General features: G+C 39.7%; 1 protein-coding gene across 2 annotated transcripts in view; it reads right to left on the reverse strand.

Annotated features, from left to right (window-relative positions):
- Window positions 1-22,445, reverse strand: part of gpc5a (glypican 5a) — an 859,383-nt gene that overhangs the window by 170,932 nt on the left and 666,006 nt on the right. The gene's annotated exons all lie outside the window — the stretch shown is intronic.

Genomic DNA, 22,445 nt, shown 5'->3' on the forward strand with positions numbered 1-22,445 from the left:
ACACCTCGTTATCTTGTACTACAGCTACATACCTCTTTATTCAAATCACATTGTGGTGGTTCTGTTGAACAAGCTATAGCATCTAAGTAGTACCTGAATGTGAAATTTGACAATACTCAGTTCTTCAGACAATCAAATTGGACAACCAACATCTGCCAGCCATCCTCTCAGTTATTACAGTTACCAAGAACATAATCATTTGTTGCAGTTAAAGGCAAGCTTTATTTGTTCTCTGCTGTAATAGTGCTACCATCAGTTCACAATGTTAGAGAAAGCTGATACTTAACAGCAGTCATATTCTCAATGATAGACAGGGAATGAATGAACTCCTTACCATTAACACATAATCAGGAAAGTGGAATTATTCTTTAAATTTGGTCAATAAGAATTCTGAACTACTTTTATTCTGAAATCAATATCGTGAAGATACTTGAGAAGAGAATATGCCAAATGTTGACAGGGCACTGATCAATAACCATTAATCTAAAAAGCAACACATATTACAGTTGGAGATATACGGTATTTTTATATAGGACAATTACCATTTTCAATTAATCAGCAGATCACATTGCAAGTGAATTGAAAAGAAGAATAACCTCAGGCAACTAATAACAGCTAGGCTGTTAGAGACGACATTCATCGATAATTGTGCGGTATCATGTCAAAGAAAATGCCAACACAGCATAATTGATTACATTTTATCTTATGCAAATCCAATAATGGTATAAAGAAGAGAAGTACAAGAATTTCAATTAAAATATAATTAACCAAACACTGTCATCAACAGCTGCTCCATAGATAATTTTGATGGAACATCCCTCAGACAAGATGCTATTTTTAACCTGCTACCAAACAAATGTATTTGCAAAAGTAATTGTATTCTTTTAAAAATTCAGTGTTCAGCAGCCTTCACATTTGTTCTTAAATGTTCCAAGTAGATTCTATCCGTAGTAAATTACACTAAATCCTTGCCAGCATTGTAAATCAGGGAGCAGTGAACCAGAAGGAAAAGGGAGCTCAGTCCCACATGTTGCAGAATGTGGGACATTTTAGATGCTCATTACAATCTGGTTAATCACATCTCGAGGAAGTGTCATGAGTTTGATCAGCTTGGGTGCTAGATTTTGGAGCTTGAGCATCAATTGGAGGAAGTGCAGTGGCTGAAAGTTGCGTGGATAGTTTTTTAGACATAGTCATCCCACAGCTTAAGGAAGTGCAGTCAAAGAGGGCATGGGTGACCATCAGTCTGTAGGACGGAGGCAGACAGGCAGTCAAGAAAGTCCCAGAGTGCATCTCACTCCAGAACAGCTTTATGGTGTTCGAAAACATTAAGAGTTATTTTCCTCTAGAGAGTGCACTCAGAGTGCAGCTATACGAAGTGGGAGCAGAAAGAAAGGAAGAACAACAAATGTAGAAGACTCAGTAGTCAAGGGTACAAACAGGCATTTCTGCAGCTGCAGACATGACTCCTGGATGTGTTGCCTCCCTGGGCTAGGGTCCAAGGATATTACTGACAATTGCAGGGCATTCTGAAGGGGGAGGATGAACACTCAGAGATTGTGGTTCACATTGGGACCAATGCCATAGTAAAGAAGGGAATGAAGTCTTACAACAAGAATTTAAAGAGCTAGGTAGCAGATTGAAAAGCAGAACCTGAAAGGTCATAATCTCTGGCATATGGCCAGCACAGCATATTCGTGAATACAGGAACTGGGGGATAGAACAGATGAATTGTGGCTGAAGAATTGGGGCAGGAAGGGGGATTTAGGATTCCTAGATCACTAAGGTTGTTTCTGGGGAATTCACACCTGTTTCAGTTGTACGGGTTGCACCTGAACTGCGGTTGGATCAACATCTTTCACAAGAGTGAGAAGGTGGGGGATTTGCTACTGCAGTTGATAATATTTAAACTAATTTGACAGGATAATAGGATACAGTGAAAAGGTATTACACAGACAAATGTAAAAGAAAAGCCAGGTTATTCTTGCAGGCAAGGGAGCTCAACAAAGTTGGATGGCACTTATTCTAATGAAAGGAGTCTTGCAGGTAAGGCAGATGAGTTGAGGGTGTTGACTAACTCATGGGGATGTGATATCATTGCAATTACAGAGACATGTTTGAGGGAGGGACAGGACTGGGAATTTGATATTCCAGGAAATAGAATTTTCAATTGAGACAGGGAAGAGTGTAAAAGAGGAAGTGGTATTGCAGTATTGAGGAAGGACTCAATTACTGTAACAAAGACAGATGACATCTTTGACAACGCTTTGATTGAAACCATATCGGTAAAACATAAAAATGAACAGGGATAATCACATTGTGGAAATGTACTATAGAGCCCCAAGTAGTCAGGAAGAGCTAGAAGAGTATGGCAAATTTCAGACAGTTGTAAAAATTAAAAGGGTAATAATAGTTGAAGTTTTCAACTACCTATTAACCGAGATATACAAAGTCTGCAAGGCTTACGGGAGATGCAATTCTTATAATGTTCTGTTAAAACACTCTGTTCTTTCCAACTTTTCCTTCTCTAAGTAACTTTGAATGTTAATTTTTGAAATTTATCAAAAAAGACTGAGATTCTGTATAAGGTTCATGAATCAGTTAGCCCCCATCACCTCGCTGGGGATCGATCTTGGGGTCAGCAGGAATCAGCACGGATCAGGATTGACCACTGATCAATCATCCCCAGACTGCAGAAAGCCAACTAAAGCTAAAAGGGAGTTTAACCCTGTGACCTCGTAATAGGTCCAAAAGCGACTAGGAAGAAAAGTTACAACTTTGAGGTAAAAAACGAGGGGTTGGAGTCGTAAAGCCAAACCTAGCAGTCCTGTGGGAGGAGTCAACAGTTTCAGCTTGAGCAATGTGGTCTGAGAAAGGATTGCTCCTGGACAGGAAATACACCACAAGTGCCCAGTTAGTAGGGAATGTCACGGAAACTGTTTGAAACAAAGAACAGATAACTGCATCTGGAACAGTAAAAGTCGAACTGGAAGGCTGTTTTCAGTGAGAATCCATTTGGTAGGGTACCATGAGGAGACTGCCCAGAAGAAGGAACCAACCCATGTCAGTAACTCAAAGGTATAAGCTCTTTAATCCCCAAGCTGTCATAGAGCTGTTCAGAGGGTTTAGCACATTTCGAGGTTGGAACTGTTCGCCTGAGTTTCAAATATTCGAGTCTAGCCACATGGCTTATCACCTATCTTTCTTTCTATTTTTAGCCTAATGTCTAACCTCCACTACTAACCTAAGATAACAAGGTGTAGAGCTGGATGAACACAGCAGGCCAAGCAGCATCAGAGGAGCAGGAAAGCTGATGTTTCAGGTCTAGACCCTTCTACTAACCTTTTGTCTTGTCTCAGAGATAGTAGGAACTGCAGATGCTGGAGAATCTGAGATAACAAGGTGTAGAGCTGGATGAACACAGCAGGCCAAGCAGCATCAGAGGACCAGGAAGGCTGACGTTTCGGGCCTAGACCCTTCTTCAGAAATGTCTTGTCTGACAGGTTTAATTGTCAACCTTCGGACAAGGGGGATTTTGTGAAATAGTCCAGGTATTTAGTCAGCGGTTTTAAATGTTTGTATCATTGTCGTTCCTTCAGAATTTTGTAAAATACTGCAATAAATAGTTATTCCTCTTTTACATTAAACAGATGGTATCAGACTTCTTCATGATAAGTATAGCTCAGGGGCAGTAACTTGAGTGATAGGTCAATCAGGAAGAGTTATTGCAACAAATTCACAAAACCTTCATCACATGTTATGGACCCACAGTTCTTCATTTCCCATTTGTCCATGTGGTTCATTCAGCATCTGTGACAGTAATTGTGGGAAGGCTGATTTCAGTATGATAAGACAGGACCTGACCAAAGCATACAGGGAACAGTTACTTAATATTCAAAAAGGAAATAGTAAAAATGCAGGGCCAACATGGTCCTGTGAAGTGTGGAAGAGAAATCTGGATATTGAGGAATATACAGGATGGGATAAGAAAAACCAATTTATGGTGGCTCAGAAAACCAAAAACCCAAAAGGCACATAGAAAGTGCATGGGTTACTTTAAAAATAGAAATTAGGAGAGTGAAGAGGGCACATGAAAAAATCACTGGTGAGTGAAATAAAGGAAAGTCCAATTGCATTTTATAAGTATATTGGGAGCAAGAGGATAACTAGGGAAAGACTGGGCCCATTAGGGACCTAAGTAGCAAACGGGTGGAATCGGAAAACTAAGTAAGGTTTTAAGTTTGTACTTGAAATCTGCTTTCACGATTGATAAGAACAATGTAGGTGTAGAAATTAGGGAGGGGAAAACTTGTGATATACTTGAACAAATTAGCAATGAAAGGGAGGAGTTATTAGCAGCTTTAGTGTGTGTAAATTTGAACAAATCCTCAGACACAAATGACTTGTGTCGCAGGTTACTGTGGAAGGCAAGGAAGGATATTGCAGTGGCCTTGTCATTAAATTTCATATCCTCTCTCAACACAGGAGAAGAGCAAGAGGTCTGGAGGACAGCTAATGCGGTACCATCGTTCAAGGAGTATTTGTTAGCTCAGTTGACTGGCCAATTGTTTGGTGATGAAGACTGACGCCAACAGTGTGGGTTCAATTCTCATATCAGCTGAGGTTATCATCTTCTTATCCTCTCCCCTGGCATAGGACATGATGGCACTTAGGTTAAATTACCATCAGTTGTCTCTAGCTCTGATGAGAAAGCAACCCTATGGTCTGGTAAAACTATGGTGACATTACCTTTGCCTTTAGGGATAAACCATGGCAACAATAGGCCAGTGATTCTAACATTAATGGTAGGGAAGTTACTGGAAATAAAAAACGAGAGACATAATTGATCTCCACTTAAAGAAGCAAGAATCAATCAAGTATAATCATCATGGCTTTGTTAAGGGGGGAGATAATATCTAACAAATTTGATCGGGTTTTCTGAGGAGGTGACTAGACGTATGGATAGAAATAGTCTACATAGACTTCAGCAAGGCTTTTGACAATGTCTCACTTGGCAGACTTGGAGTTCAGCTAAGAGGTGACGATCTCCAGAGCAATTTAGCAAATTGGATCCAAAATTAGTGGCAGGAAGCAAAGTATGATAATCAAGGGTGTTTTGTGACTGGAAGCCTGTGCTGGTGGCATATCGCAGAGTTTAGTGGTGGGTCTCTTGCTATTTGTTCTGTACATTAATTATATCAATATGAATGTATGATCAATAAGTTTGCAGATTACACAAAAATCAGTGTTGTGGTAACTAGTGAGGAGGAAATCCTTAGACTACAGGATAACATAGAAAGGCCGGTCAGATGGGCTGAACAATGGCAAATGTAATTTAATCCTGAAAAGTGTGACCTGAGGCATTTTGAGAGGACAAACAAGGCAAGGCAGTATCTGCTGAATGGTAGGACCTGTAGGATTGAGCAAAAATCCCCATCATCTAAAATACTGGACAAAACCATGGATTTAGCAAAACTTTTAAAAGTACAGGGGACAGCTGGGCTGAGCTCTGGGAAAAGATCACAAACATAGGCTACTTGCAACCATTGTTCAGCCTGGAATTCCAATTTACACCTCCAGTCTAAGAAAACATTCAACTAAACCTAACACTCTAGGCTGGAACTAACTTTTACACCTTAGGCTACTTAGCACAGACAGTATGGGGCCTACACAGATACCGAACATTGAACTTCAATCAAAATCTTTTTACACATACTCTCAACCATCAGGAAGCCAATTGACTTTAGAAGAAAACACCAGAAAACACAATGGATGACACAGATTTGAGGGGAAATAATGGGGCACACAGCCTGTATAACTGCTAGCCCTAACCTGACTGGAGGAGAGCGCGTTTTTTAGCAACAAGCTTCTGTACAAATAGCTCCCCTACAGGCTTTCACCCCAACAAGCAGCTTCTGAAGTAAGACCCAAGAGAAGCCGAACTGAGAGGCAGAACAAAGAAGGTGAATTGGGAAGCCAAACCAAGAGCATCATCAGAACAAAGGTCATCCGAGAAGGGAGAAGCCAACCAGGTGCTATCTGAACAACAGCTTCCAGGCATGGGCCTGTTTCGAACCGACAGAATTGACAGCAAGAGCCTCAGCAACCAGACACACCTTAAAACCACATTTTCCTCAGTGGTCGGTTCAAACTCCCGAGACCCCAAAGTTCTGATCTACCCAGCAGGGAGAGGAAGGTGGGTTGTGATAGTGCATTGGGACCCCAAGGTAGGAACCCTGATTAAAGATCCTGTAATTAAACACTATTCAAACCTAAAAACAAGAGTTTTAATCTAGCTAAACAGTGTTTTAATAGTATTCCTGCCCTCCCTATAGTTGATTGTGTGAATTTCCCTGTCTATTGCATTTACCTTTTTTATTTTTTGTATTATACTTAGCTTTTTTTTAGTAGTTTAAATAAACACGGAGATTCTTTTGCCCTGAAACACCTGTCTACAGCCTTCTTCATTTCACATTCCCTAAATAAGTCCAGTGTCTAGAACCAGGGATCTGGGAGTGATTCAAACCACCTAAAACCGGCAAATTACTGATTGCTAATCAGAATCCTACAGACACTAGGAAGTAAGATCAAAGCAACTTTGGTGCGCATGTCCACAGATTCTTGGGACAGGTTGTCAGGCGGTCCGGAAGACAAATGAGACCATAAGACATCTGTGAAGAAAAGCTCAATAGGCTGGGGATGTTTTCCTTAGAGCAGAGCAGGTTAATGTGGGGGGACTGATGGAGATGTACAAAATTATGAGAAGCATACATGGCATATATAGTAAGAACTTTTCCCTTTGCAGAGGGGTCAGTTACCAGGGTCATCAATTTAAGATAAAGCTACTTGATTTAGAGTGAATTGAGGAAAAAGAGGATTGTGGGCATCTGGAATGCCTGTAAGGTGGGAAAGGCAGGAACCCTCAAGACATTTAAATAATATGTAGATGATCACTGGAAATGCTATAGCGTTGGAAAATGAGACTAGAGCAGGTAGATGCTTGATGGATAGCATGGGCACAATGTGCCAAACAGCCTGTTTCTATGCTGTAAGATTCAATGACAGAGTGTCCTTGCCATCTCTAATACACTATGTCCCAGTATTGAGCTGACTGTGAGAGTCATTTATTCTAGGGGGGTATACCGCCACATACTTCAGGTAAGGCAGGTAGAGTGGGAGGAGGCATGGTCTCCCAATGAATATCTGTTATCTCGGGCCTGGAAAGTCAAATACAGGCTAGTTGTCAGAATAGAACACTATCCATATGAAAATCCTTGTGCTGGAGTGCAAAGACCCCTAAAGAAGAGTTTTTAAGAAGTTTTATCTGTTTACAGAGGAATCAATGGTTATAGTTATTTCTGCTATTAGAGGTTAGAACATTTTTATCTTATAAAATGAGGAGTGAAAAACCAGCAAAACATGGAAACAATGCAAACTTTTCTGACATGTCTTATATACCTGAAAATAGAACTCCAGTCTGACCAGTAAATTCATTTCCCAGTTTTACTGATTTTCTTTAACCGTTCTTACTTCCCTCTGAATTTCAACTTGTTGAACATCTTGGCTCAAAACAGAAAGGAACAAAGTAGGTGAAAGTAGGTGTATATTAAAGTCAGAGGACTATACACAGGAGGAGGGTTTACCATCATATTTTTCTACATTTTTGACTGCTTTAGGGCACTGTTTGTAATGTGACAAGAACACTTACTGCAACCCAATGCTCGTCAATGCAAGGTGAATTTACCTTTCCAGTATAGAGGCTTATGATGAATCAGTGCATTAAAATTACATCTATATTGCAAATAACATTTAATAATGAGATTTGAAAACGTCAAACAATTTAACACTAACTTGTCAGAGTGGTCCTGACCACTCAGCATTCTTGTCTCTTTGGTTACAAAAATTTTAAGGATGTGAATTTTATTTCGATTTCAAAGGTACTCATCTGCACAGCCAAATAATATGCAGGAGGAACTATTTCATCTGATCCTAACAAGGTGGACCCTGACATGAGAGCAGTTGCTTATGCGTTTAGTACCCAAGGCTTTCTCAACTCATGAAAGGCTACATGAATGTGGTATAGAGCTGCAAAAGCATAGGAAAATTGTTCTTCCTGCAAAAAGGTAGCACAGTGGCTCATTTGTTAGCAATGCTGCCTCACGGCATTGTTCCAGCCTTATGTGACTCCATGTGGAGATTGCACATTCTTCTCGTTCTGCATGGGTTTCCTCCCATAGTCCAGAAATGTGCAGGTTGGATGGATTGGCCATGCTAAATTGTCTAGGGATGCACATCCTGCATGGGAAATGTTGGGTTACAGGGATGGGGTGGGTCTGGTTGTGATGCTCTTTGGAGGCTCAGTGTAGCCTTGATGGGCAGAATGGCCTGCTTCTACAGTGTAGTAATGCTATAATTAAGAAAAAGAGCAGAATCTTCCCTTTTTTGGACCAAACCCAAAAAAAGTAGAGATTGGGAGGAGAAATCTGCATCTGGTTTAGACTCTGACAGCTTGTTGGATCTTCTGGCAATTATGCAGCTTATTTTTTTGCGGGGGGGAGGGGGGGTGCGGGGGCGCGGGGAAGCAGTGGTTGGAGTGGCAAGTTAGACTAGGGCCCTGATTAGGGAAGTCGTGCCTGTGCAGTATAGGTAGTCCAATCAATTCCCATCGCCTCTCCCTCCAAATGGAGTAAACCAGAGAACAGGCGAGTGTTATGGGACGGTTTCTCACAGGGAGATGATAAAGGGGAGATCGGGAATCAGAAGAAAGGTCTTGTCTCGAACTGAGATAATTGAGATGGGGAGGTGATTTGATGGAACAAAATTCAAAAGAGGATAATAGGTGAAGAGGATTAAGGAAGGGAATTTCAGAACGTTCTGCCTGCATACTTGCATGTGTCCTGCAGTGAAGGAAGTGAAGGTCCCCATTGTGTAAGGGTATTCTAACTAGTTCTCCAATAAAGGGCCTTAATCCCAAAGAATGGCTGGGCAAGGTAGGTGGTGGGAGCCTGGTAGTTGGCATGAGCCCAAACTGGTGGAGACATGCTGATTTTATGACAGTGCATCACAGTCCTTATGTTTCATGGATTTCCGACCAGATTGACTGATCAGCCAGCAGGCAGGAGTAGGAATTTGACAGCAGAAACTGGTGAAGAGATTGAGGTACTTTAGTGAAATCCTTGGGAAGGAGCTGGCTCAATGACCCCATCAAGGTCCTTGGGGTGGACCGCTCCTTCTCCTGAGCTTGGAACAAAAACAAAAGTTCTAAAATGAGCACTAAAGAGAAAAAAGAACTGTAGATGCTGGAAATCAGAAACAAAATCAGAAATTGCTGGAAAACCCTCAGCAGATCTGGCAGCAACTGTGGACAGATGTCAGACTTGAAATAAAGTTCTGAAGAAGGGTCACTGGATCTGAAGTGTTAACTGTTTGCATAATTAATGAGGTGAAAAGTGGAAGATTTTGTGAGGAAAGTAGCTCCGCAGACTAGGTGTCATGAACCTAACTCAATAAAATGCTTTTTAAACTGAAAATGGGAAAATTTGACCATGGATATGGGGAAAAAGCAGAACACATCATGTAATCTTGAATTAATTTCAGATTATTTGGATGATTTAACATCTCCATTCAAAATGAATAGAAATTGATAAACAATCCAAGCATGTAGTACTGATTGCAGAAGGGAGCTCAGAAGAGTTATTTGAGGGAATTTAAATTGTAAGTAAATACTGAGAAGTAAAGTTAGTGATAAACAAAGAAAGCAGACCTATCAAAACAATCTTAAGTGAACAATATCGAAATTGAGATAATGAGAGAAAGATTTGGTTGTACTGTAATAAAGCATGTGTCCTTGGCTTTATTGACAACAGCATACACTATAGGAACAAGGAGATGATACTGAACTTTTTTTGTTCATGCTAACCAGATATCCTAAATTAATCTAGTCCCATTTGCTAGTATTTGGCCCATATCCCTCTAAACCCTTTCTATTCATATACCCATCCTGATGCCTTTTAATGTTGTAATTGTACCAGCCTCTCCCACTTCCTCTGGAAGTTCATTCCATACACGTACCACCCTCTTTGTGAAAAAGTTGCTCCTCTTGTCCCTTTTATATCTTTACCCTCTCACCTTAAACCTATGCCCTCCAGTTTTGGACTAGCCACCACAGGGAAAAGATTGTGGCTATTCAACTTATCCATGCCACTCATGATTTTATAAACCTCTATAAAGTCACCCTTCAGCCTCTGACGCTCCAGAGAAAATAGCCCCAGCCTATTCAGCCTCTCCCTATACCTCAAACCCTCCAATCTCAGCAATTTCCATGCAAATCTTTTCTGAAGAAGGGTCTAAGCCCGAAACGTCAGCCTTCCTGCTCCTCTGATGCTGCTTGGCCTGCTGTGTTCATCCAGCTCTACACCTGGTTATCTCAGATTCTCCAGCATCTGCAGTTCCTACTATCTCCATTACACCTATGATTCTACTTTGAAGGAACTATGAATCTGTACCCTAAAGGTCTCTTTGTTTGGCAATACTCCCCAGTACCTTACCATTAAGTGTATAAGTCTGCTCTGATTTGCCTTCCCAAAATGCAACACCTCACATTTACCTAAATTAAACTCCATCTGCTACTCCTTGGCCCATCGGCCTACCTGATCAATGTCCCGTTGTACTCTCTGAGATGACCTTTTTCACTGTCCACTACACCACCGATTTTCAGGTCATCTGCAAACTTACTAATCATTCCTCCTATGTTCACATCCAAATCGTTTGTATAAATGACAAGGAGAAGTGGACCTAACACTGATTCTTGCAGTACACCACTGGTCACAGGCCTCCAAATCGGAAAAACAACCTTCACCACAACCCTCTGTTTCTGTTAGATCTCAGCTGGCGTATTATAGAATAGATGTGAATGCATTGGAGAGAGTGCACAAACAAATTATAAGAAATGTACAGGAGTGAAAACTTCAGGTATGAGGACAGATTGAAGAGGTTGGGACACTGCTCACTGGAAAGAAGGTGGTTGATGGGAGATCTGATAGAGCTTTTTAAGGTCATAAGTGGGCTGGATAAAGTAGGTAAGGAGAAGCTGTTCTTGCTCATAAAATGAACAACAGTGTGAAGACATAAATTAAAGAGATGTACAAAATAATCAATGGTCATGTGAGAAAATCTTTTAAACCCAGCAAGTAGTTAGGGTATGGAATACACTGTCTGGAAATATGGTAGAGGCATGTTCAAGTAAGGCATTCATGAGGGCAGTGGATTTTCTTCGGATAAAAATAGTGCACATGGGTATGGAAAGACCATACGGGTCACGCAGGAAGCAACCCACAACATTGTCTGTCCCTGAGGAATTGGTAGATGCTGAGTTGTGCTACTTTTTGCTCTTCACACACAAATTTCATTCCAAAAATATTCACCCTGGTAGTGTTATAACCTTACACAATCAATCAGTGGAATAGATAGCTGGGAACAGAAATTGTAAATTGAATGTCAGTATTACATTTAAATCAGCCTAGAGCTAACCAGCCCTATGATTATCGATCAACACTTGGTAAGGATGTAAAAATTTGACCTTGAGCCCTGAAAGGAGGAAAAAAGAAACTGAAAGCATCTGACTTATGGTACGTCAGATATATATTGGGGTTTTGTTTTGGACAACAATGTCTAATGAGAATATCTCTGAACTAGCACAGGGAAAGAATGGAGCATTGAGTCTGAATAGAAGGAGAAAAGTGACATATTATGACCACATTATTCTGGAGTTACATAGAAATCTGGTAAGGTTGTTAGTATGTTCAAAGAAGTGATCATAGATGAGTACAGAGATAAAAAGAACATGGTGAGATGATGTGCTAAAATGTCTGGTATATAATTAGAGGCTGATACAATCTGCTGTGCAGAGAGCAGACAGCAGAAAGTGTAGCGATGATTAATAGCCCCAACAGATAGATCATGTGACCATGATATAGTGCCAGAGTATAGTGATGCCATCCAAACAATCCTAGCTTTATTCCTGGTGATTATGTTTTCTTTTCCTATGCAGATTTATAAAACAGCATAATTTTCAGACAGTGGGATGATGTGTTAATATCCAGGGCTTTTGTTAGGTGATGGTGACCATTTGTAATTTTGTGAAACCATGTAAGAGGCGAGCACAAAGGAAGCTCTTCAATCCATTGTGATTTTGCCAAATCTTTTGACAAGTAATTCCCTGTGCTTTTGCCGTAACCTGCAATACTTTTCATTTAATGATTTATCCTATTCTGATTTGAATGCTCCAAATGAATCTGCATCCATCACCCTATCAACCCTTCTAAAACTTAACTAAATCTCATGAACAAAATATTTTTTAAAAAACTATTTATCACTAGCTCATGCAGCAATTATTTTCCACGTCAATTGCCCTGGAGAAGGTGGCGCTGAGCTGCCTTCTTGAACTGTTTGAGTATAGGTGTTAGGAAGGGATTTTGACCCAGTCTTGACCTGCATGTTAACAGGTTTTCCTCCTGTCAGTTTTTTACTTTAAATCAACCCTCTGTTCATCAGTCATTCACATTTGAAAAGGTTTCCTTTCATTTAATCTCTGTACAGGCTGTTTTGAAGAAGAGGAAGACAAATGTGTTGTGCATTTGCCATTGAGAATAGACAATGTGGATCTGGTGAAAAATAAAAATGACTAATATCTCAAATCTGACCCCCAACCGACACTTCCAGTCAGGTCAGACACTGTAATCTTTTAAGGAAGTTATACATTCCATTTTTAAAGGATTTTAAAATAAATTACACCAATTTTATCTCTGAGGTCTCATTGAATGTGTAGGATTTGAGCACATAATGGAGACTAACTCTTTAATGTATTCCTTGGCATTCTGATGAGCTATTATCCTCTTTACCTATCAAAGCTGAGCAGGGGAGTTTTCCTATAGATCCAGCAACATGTATCCCTTAACCAACACCTCAAAAATATAGAGTAACCACTCATTGCTTTTGCTGTTGTCAAGCAGATGTGATTCAATTCTCTCTTATTGCATTTGCTTACAGTCTAGCAGTTGTATAGCATAAATTTTGCTTGCCATTTGTAAGTCCAAGCCTGAATATTGACCAGATCACATTGCATATGGGAATGGACTCTTTCATTAGCAAGCAAGTTGTAAATAGAATTGAATACTGCAATAAGGAGTAAACAACCCCTTGAGCAGATTTCAGTCACTGTATGGTCTATTCCTGGTTTTATTTCTTAATTCTTATGCTCTGACTTTAAGGAGTGATGACTTTGATGAAGAAATTGAAGACAGTTCGGTCCAACACAGTGCCTGAGGAACTCCTATGGCTGAGATAATTGGCTTTCTGAAACTGCAGTCATCTTCCTTTGTGCAAGGAATGACTCTAACTTCTGCAGCAATTCCCCAATTTCCATCATGACTTCAATTTTGCAAGGCTTGTTGTAATACATTAGTCAAATTCTGCCTTGATATTGAGGGCAATCACTGTCAACTTACCTCAGGAAATCAATGCATTTGTCCATATTTGGACTAAAATTGCAAGGAGGTTAGGAGCCAAATAGACCTATCTAGCAGTACTCAAACTGAGTATCGATGAGCAAGGGATTGCAATGATAAAGAAATATCTTCCCTCCTTTTGCTAATGATTTGGAAGAGACTAATGGAACAGTAATTGGCTAAATTTCATTTGTATGCCACAACTGCAGAGGGCGCACTTCATTTTGCAGGCAGGTAAGAACCCTGTACCCTGCTATTCAATGGGAATTTCTGTAACTTTTTAATTTTTAAATTTTAACTTTTAAGTTTCTGTGGTACTGTAACTGATTCATCATAAATAATTGATCAAAAGTGGCATCTAATTACAGTTTGATCATCTAAAGGCTTCCTGTCCTCCATGGGGATGATGAAAAGCACTGAAGTAAACATAAAATTCCCTCAGTACTCATGCCACATCATCTGCCAACAGTGGAAACTGGGCAAGTGTAGCAAATGTATACGTCTGCAGAAATACCTTCAAGTTGATGTCAGGGGATAAAGTTTTAATGTTAAGTATCAACTTCATTGTTGGACAACAAGATTTCCATTCCTAAAAGGCATTAGTGAACAAGATAGGGTTTTACAACAGTTCGGTAATTCATGGTCCCCAATACTGATAAACGTTTTCTAGTCCAGATTTCCTTAATTCAGTGAATTTAAATTTCCTATTTACAGATGCTGGAGTCAGAGACAACACAGTGTGGAGCTGGAGGAACACAGCAGGCCAGGCAGCATCAGAGGGGCAGGAAAGTTGATGTTTCGGGTCGGGTCCGGACCCGAAATGTCAACTTTCCTGCTCCACTGATGCCTTTATAATGGTCAAGTTGTGAAGTTGCTTAAATGCCATGCTCTTTGAACAGAAAAAAAAAATCCAACAGTTGAAAAGAATTCAGTTTTTGCAATTTCAACAGATCTGTTGTAATATGCCTAAAGGTTATCACCATAGGACTGGTACTGTTGACTGCTTCCACAAACTACTGCTATCACAGTGGGAAGCCTACAAATTAACAGCTTAACTGTCAGCTTGCATGGGATATGGGCTGAATAGTACATGTCCCCAGTAGGTATATTTTTGGTAGGGGCAAACAAAACAGAGATGATGCACAGCTTGCTGTTTTCCCGGCGTCTCCCAATCTCAGCTCATAATTTATTAAAAGCTCAACTGGCCCCAAGATAAACTTGTCTTTGCCATTATACAGTTGTCATAGGCAAAATGGATGGGAATGGACAGCCATTTTCTTCCAAGTTATAATCAGTGTGAGAAGGAGGAGGTATTATCTTCAAAGATCACCAAAGACTGTGCTTGCAATACTGCTAATATCCTGGTTCTGGGGATTTATTAAAGCTTTCATGCTGGAATTGGTTGCTGTTCTGGTATTGTCCACTACAGAACTTTGGCACTGCTGGGACCTGGAGCTGTTGGCTCATCAGCTTGGCTGGTAACTGAAGAGGGAGGTCTCTTTCCCACAGACTATCACCTTCCATCCTCCCTCTCTCCACCACCATCCCAGCCTCACTGACAGAACAGAAGTATTCCCATTAACTAATCAAGCCCATTTGCCCACAACGCTTTCTGGCTGCAGGAAAAGCTTGTTCAAGAGTTTGCCATTTTCATTTTCAGGCCAATAATTGGATTTGTGTGGGGTTAGGAGTTTGACTTCATTTTGATAAACGATTAAGTACTTGGAGGATATATTTATAAGAAATTTAAGTATTTGATAACAATGAGACTTTTTTTTAATGTAGTAAAGTCTGTATTAGAAACTTAGAATGCAATTTTTTTTCTTCCCCTCCCTAGATGTGATGAGAAGGAGAAATAAATGGTCCTGGAGGGAAATTCAGTTCCTTCTCTCTACTTCAACAATTAAATGCTGGGCAAGAATCTCCACCAGGAATGTTCGTAACTCACCAGCATTTTTTCTAAATTCATTCACAGGATGAGAGCATTGCTGGCTAGGCCAGCATTTATTGCCCATCGCAAATTGCCAAGAGGGTAGTTGAGAGACAACCACATTGCTGTGGGTCTGGAGTGAAATGTAGAACGCACCAGGTAAGGATGATTGTTTCCCTCTCTAAAGCATATTAGTGAAACAGATGGGTTTTTCCGACAGTCATTAGACTCTTCATTTCAGATTTTTATTGAATTCAAATACCACCCTCTGCCACAGTGAAATTCAAATCTGGGTTCCCGGAAAATTACCTGGGTCTCTGGACTAACATTCCAGCATTTAAGGCCATTGCTTCCCTGGCAAGGGCCTTAAGGAGTTAATTAATGGCCACTCAGGACCCTCAACTCACTACCTCCCTGATCACAGATCTCGCTGAGAAAGGCCACTAAATTTCCAACTGCCGTCAAGATCCCTGGCCCTCTCATGAGTGGGAAGAAGAAAAATAAGGCTTACCTTATCGACATTGGATTCCTTGAGGTATAGGTCCTGACTGGTGGACTTTTGGACCTAGAAGCTGATTGCCTAGCAGTTTCTGGTGACCCGGATCACCAGTGTTCCAGTGTTGATACTTGTGAGAGGGCAGGATACTTATTATTGTTTGTCTGCAATTCCTAAATGAGCCTATTGGCAAGCAATCAGGAGGTAGCTCATCAGTGGGGGTTGCGCATTAGTTAGAACCTAACACACTTGGTGTCGCACATAAAATATATGGGAAAATTACAACCTTGTACTTTATTTCATCTCATTGTGGCTCCTAAATCTGCTTATGGGGAGGAAGACAGGTGTAATTGCCATGGATGGTGTGAGGACAAAGAGTTGTAGGTACACTGACATGAGTTGGCACAAACTTGGCACATGATATAAAGGGTAATGGAAAGGAGGTTTTACCATAGGTTGATTTGAAGTGGTATTAAGTTGGCACAAATGGTATAAGGGAACAACAAAGCATGAACACAGTGATATAGGTTGGGAAGTACGAATGGCCAGGAAATGTGGGGTGGTGGCATGAGTTTGCATGCATTGGCAATGGTGATGCTTGTGAAATGCATGAGGAAGATGCAAGAAGATCTGAGGTGTCAGGGCTATAAGGCCATTCTTGGTTTAAGTGCTCTTTTTTCACAAATGGTACAATGTTCTAGAACACTAAAGTGGGTTATTTCAACGCCCTGCCTTACCGCCTGGTTGACCTTTTCCTGGGAGTTTTTTTCAGTTTGCAGCTGCCCTGCCCATACTGTGCCTTCCCTCTACCACACTTTTACACCACCTTGCAGAACAAAAAATCTGACCTTACAGGGCACTTTTTCCCTCAAGTCTGGTATGCGAAGTTCAGAGTTTTTTCCACACTGGTTTGGGAGTGAAAATTTGTCTGATTGGATCAACTCATTCAGCCATTGAAGCCACAGCTTAATTTAAAGTGTTCATTGCAAAGCACATTCTAGCTCACATTATTGACCACATCGTGCCTGGGCTAGTCGTGAGTATGAAGAACAAAAGCACACGCACCTTCACAGATCTACATCATATCTCATTAAAGTTTAATTTAAAAAGGCAAAATACAGAAGGCTACAACATGAGCAAACCCACAACCACCAGCTGGGAATGAATCCTTAAAAAAATGGATCAGGAGAAATGTGAAGCAGAAATTTAGCAAAAGAAAGCAAAAAATTCCACAGTTTCCAAAAGTAAGGTAGCTTTTCAAAATTCTTTCAGCAGGTTTCATAGTTTTTGAACAACTATTTCTGAAGCATTAGCTACAATGGGAAACTAGCCCCTTAGTTACTTTAAACTTTGTGATTTATTCATATAAAAATAATCACTGCTATTGTCAAGAATTGTGTTGTTGTCATGTAAGAAACCCAGTTTGTAACATACATTTTTGCCCCCAGAAGGGATTCTGACATCATAATAACTGTATTATATGCTCCAGCTTTAAGACAAAATTTTCCACAGAATTCTGTCTCCTAATAAAATAATTCATATGTGCTGTGGTTTATGAACCAATTTTTTATGGATATTTTCCTTACACAGCTGGTCACAGTAATGTCATCTTTCCATTGTATCCTCGTAGTTATTACGAATGACATAGCTGGTTGGAAAAATACAGCGATATCGAGTTTCAGATTTTAAATAAAATACAGGGTATTGATTCAGTTAACTTTTATTTATTCACAGGATGTGGGTGTCACTTTGTTACCCATCCATAATTTCCCTTGAGAAGTTAGTGATGAGCAACTCTCTGGAATTGCTGCAGTCTGCATGGTGTAGTTGCATCACCAGTGCTGTTAGGAATGGAGATCCAGAATGTTGATCTAATGATAGTGAACAAATTGTGATATAGTTTCAAATGAGGATCTTATGTGACTTAGAGGAGACCTTGCAGGTGGTGGTGGTCTTATGAATTTGTCACCCTTGTTCTTTAGTAGAGGTCACAGGTTTGAAAGATGCTGTTGAAGGAAATTTGGCGTGTTTCTGCAGTTCAACTTGTAGTTGGTAGAGATTGCTATACTGATATACTGAGCGTTTGTGTGAAGGAAGTAATATTAAAAGTGGTGGATGGAGTGCCAATCAAGTGATTGCTTTGTTTTGGTGCCAAACTCTATTGTTGCCATTCTTTCACCATTCTACACTCATCCAGGCAAATGGGGTGTATTCCATTTTGTAGACAAAAGGCTGACTTTGAGGAATCAGGAAGTGAGTTACTTGCAGTAGAATTCCAAGTTTCTGGACACAGAGTAGTAAGGAATATTTGTAAAGTCTTTAAAAACATTTACAAGTTTTAAACAACCAATGAGAAGGACTTTTAAGGGTTTGTTTCAATTATAAAACAATGGTTAATGTGAAATACTGGTATTTGTGACATCCAATCCTTGACGTAAACAAGTTAATATTAAAAATGACTGGCAGACACAACAGAAAACAGCAGAGAAACAGAGGAGATCAGGGTGAAGGAAATCCGTGCAGAGACGTGGACAAGAAGAGAATGCAGACTGAAACAGAAAGAGGAACACACAAAATTCCTAAGAATTTCAAGATAATAATGAGGATCAATTCGATGGCACCAGCTGAAAAGATATTAGGAGAAATAAGAAATAAACTATGTAGCCTAATTTTGAAAGCTTGAAGCACACAGAATAAAACAGTGGATCTGGAAGTCTTAATAAAGCTTTGTAATCCATATCATTCAAAGGGACAGAAGGATGATCAATTCAGATGCTGCCAACTTTGAAGGATTCCCTGAAGGCTACACAGGTTTACAGAATCACAGACACACCAATGAGGAAGTGTTAGAAGCAGCATAGTGGCCTTGTCACTAGAGTAGTAACCTAGAACCTCAGGATAACATTCATTGGACACGAGTTCAAATCCCACCATGACAAATGGTGAAATTTGAATTGAAATAAAAGGAAAAGCTATTCTAATTGTGACCACGTCACCAATGTCAAATGTCACTCAAACATTTCCATCTGGTTCACTAATATTCTTTACTGGATGCAATTTGCCATTATTACTTGGTCTGGCCTATTCGGACTCCAGAATTACAGCAGTGTGGTTTACTCGCATCTGCCCTCTAGATAATTAAGGACAGGAAATAATTGCTAACCTAACCAAATAATGAATAGATAAAAATGGCCATGGAGGAGTCCCATGTGCTTATAGACCTGAATTTGTCAAAACAGAGTAATAAGTTAACAATAGCAATATTGAGTATATTAGTAATAACATGTTGAAATATTGAGGAGTCGTTGAGAAATTCAAGGGAAACATGCAGTGATCATAGGAACAGTCTATAAGTCCAAACCTGGTGATAAAGATACAGTTGAGAAACTCAACAAAACTTTGAAAAGGATTCAAAGTCAGACTCCAAATGTTGATGTCATAATCGGAGGAGTCTTTAATCAACCCAATGTTAATTGGAGTGAAGAACACTCAATTCAAAATCACCTCTTTTGTGGGAGAACTGCAAAAGATCTCTTAGATAGGATTATTGATAGTAGAATGGAACAGCCAATTAAAGAATCATCAAGTGGGAATAACCTCCATAACATGTGCTTACCAACAGTGCAAGTTTAGTCACAGGGTATCTGCAGAACCAGGGGCTAGTAATCACTCAGTCACAGTAATAAACCTCATGGAAATGTAAAAATAAGTGCAAAAGGAAAAACATTAAAAAACCACAAAGAAGAAATAAGAAAAAAGGGCTTCAGCATTTTAATAATTGTTACTTTACTAATTTAGTTCTGTTATCACCTTGAAAAAATGCCTTGACAGAAGTATTGTTTAAATCGGATAAATACATTTTCATCCAACAGGAGAAACCTCCCCTCATTCCCCATAGAACAGTGTTAGATATGCAAAAACTAACAGCATATTTACAACAAAGTTAAGCAGTCGAGGGATGAGGAGGAGCTGAAGGAATTTAAAATCTGACAAAAAGAAACAAAGAAAGCTCTCAACAAAACAAAGCAATGTTACTTTTTGAGTATCCTGTAACCTAAATTCAGGAGAGTCCTAAGGGTTTCTGAAGAAAGTCAATAAGGAAGAAGTGAATGTTTCAGATATCAATACAGACAATATAGTTATGTGATCCTAAAGCTAAAGCAGAATCACTGAATGATCAATTTTCTTGTGCATTTACAGAGAAGATTTAACAAACACAGTCAGCTTAGACATGGAATACTCAACAGTCATACTAAAACTCACCATAAGTAAACGCAATGTTCTTTGAAATTACCATAAGAAATTAATTCAAATTTCTGGACAAAGTATTTCCCTGGAACTTAAAGATAGTCACTGAACAACTGACTCCAATATTGTCAAGTTAATATCTGTGGCACATTCAAGAACAGGAGATAAAGAGTCCTGATGAAGGGTTTTGGCCCAAAATGTTGACTTTCCTGCTCCTCGGATGCTGTCTGACCTGCTGTGCTTTTCCAGCTCTACATTTATTGAGATAAAGATCAGTCATGGGAGCTCTTGTGGCACAGTAGTAGCATCCTTACTCCTGGACCAGGAGGCCTGTGTTCGAGTCCCACCTGCTCCAGAAAAATCTGAAAAAATATCTCTGAGCAAATTGGAAAATATCTAAAAGGTCAGGCATAAAACTACAGACCCAGATCCTTTGCCAGGCTGGTCTGCTTGAATACAGTGCTCATTCTCATCATGAAGCACTCTGAAGCTCACAATCTTCTCATAGAGAGTCAGCATGGCTCTCAGTTGAAAAGATCTACATTAAACACAGCTTGTACACACTTTTACTGACCTGGTCTCTAGTGTTGAAAGAGATTAAACTACACACATGGCATTTCTGGATTTCTCACAAGCCTTTGACAAAGTTCCTCATGAAAAACTCTTGCCCAAGCTTCACAGTTTATGGAATTAGGGGTTCATTATTAAATTGGATCCAACGCCTAATCAACAAAAAACCAGAAGTGGTAGGTGGTGGGAGAATCAGCCTGTCCTAGACATATGTTTTTGGAGGGCCTCAGGGCATGGTGTTGGGACCTGAACTCTTGACATACATAAATCACCTTCTTAAAAAGTGTAAAATAGCGTGTGGCTATTTGTAGATAATATTTACACCGGGGAAGGCTCAATAAAGTCTCAAATCACTGCAAAAATTGCAGAAATAGCAGGACCAATGGGAAGTGGTATTCAATCCGAAAGTACCATGTTACGTGGATCACCAACAAAACATATTCATCAACAGATGCCTGCAAGTTCTGTAATCAGTATAGATATACAATCATACCTGGGGATCGACCTTAAGAACAATCTTCAAAGAGGATTCGACACACAGCAGATAACATCTAAAACAAACAGGGTTCGTGAATTTCTGAGGAGGAATATATGGTATTGTGACAACAATGTCACAGTTCTAGCTTAGGGCAAACATTTGTTCATCTAGTACTGAGTTTGCAAGTTTTGTGTTCGTTTCATATATGGAAAGAAATATAAATAACATGGCAGCAATCCAAAGAAATGCATAGTTCTGCAGGAATCAGCATGCGATATACATCAGAGCCACATTCTTTATCAAATATTTGCAATAGGAATCACCACAGCAAAAAAGTGATAAAAACAGACTGGCCATGTTCTGCAAAATATTGAATGGACTAACTGTAATTGAGAGGATTGAGCAGCTTTATGCTTTTCAACAATAACAAGTCATGAGGTAATAATCCACACAAACTACAAAAAACATTTGTTTCCAAGACAATGAATCAACAATCTTCTTTCCAAAGGACAATCCCAAAGTCCTGCCAAAGAAAACAGTCATAGATACATCACTTGAAAACATCAAGATACAACTTTAGAATATTTCCATTTATCACCTTTTCATTGTCAGGACTATCATTTCTGCAGGTTATATCTAGTTTAGCACTACCCATACAAATGTTGGTGGGATACAGATGTTATTTCTTGATATTAATACAACCAAAGGAACAGAAGATGGAGAAGAGGCAAATCACAATCAGGAAGAGTTCAATTTTTCTTTTTGGCAGTAAAGGAAACAGGAGCTTTTGGAGGCACAATTGGAACTATATAAAACCTAGAAGCCATGGAAACAGTTCAGGGATAGTTTAGAGGTGGGTGTTTCCCCAAGAGCAGGCAAACCATGAACTGGGAGTTATTGGTCAGTCAGTTGAAAGGGACTCTGGAAAGCTACACAGTCAGAACTGTTTAACCCGAAAGACAGAGGATCCATTGTATTGAGCCTTGCTGATGATCATCATATAGTTAAACTCAAAAATGAAACCTTATCAGATTGGACTCTTGATTTATCCTACATGAATTAAGAACAGCATACTGTAGAAAGGTGTTGCCCACTAGTGACACGTTTGTGCAGGGACTGATATGAATGCCTGTGGTTGCATCAGATGTATCTCTGTTGTATGAACCATCTGAAGTGAAATTTACCTTGTTATTTGAAGAATTGTTCGCTTGTTAATTC

Source organism: Rhincodon typus, chromosome 6 (genome assembly GCF_021869965.1).
Source record: "Rhincodon typus isolate 14 chromosome 6, sRhiTyp1.1, whole genome shotgun sequence".
Classification (NCBI taxonomy): Eukaryota; Metazoa; Chordata; class Chondrichthyes; order Orectolobiformes; family Rhincodontidae; genus Rhincodon; species Rhincodon typus.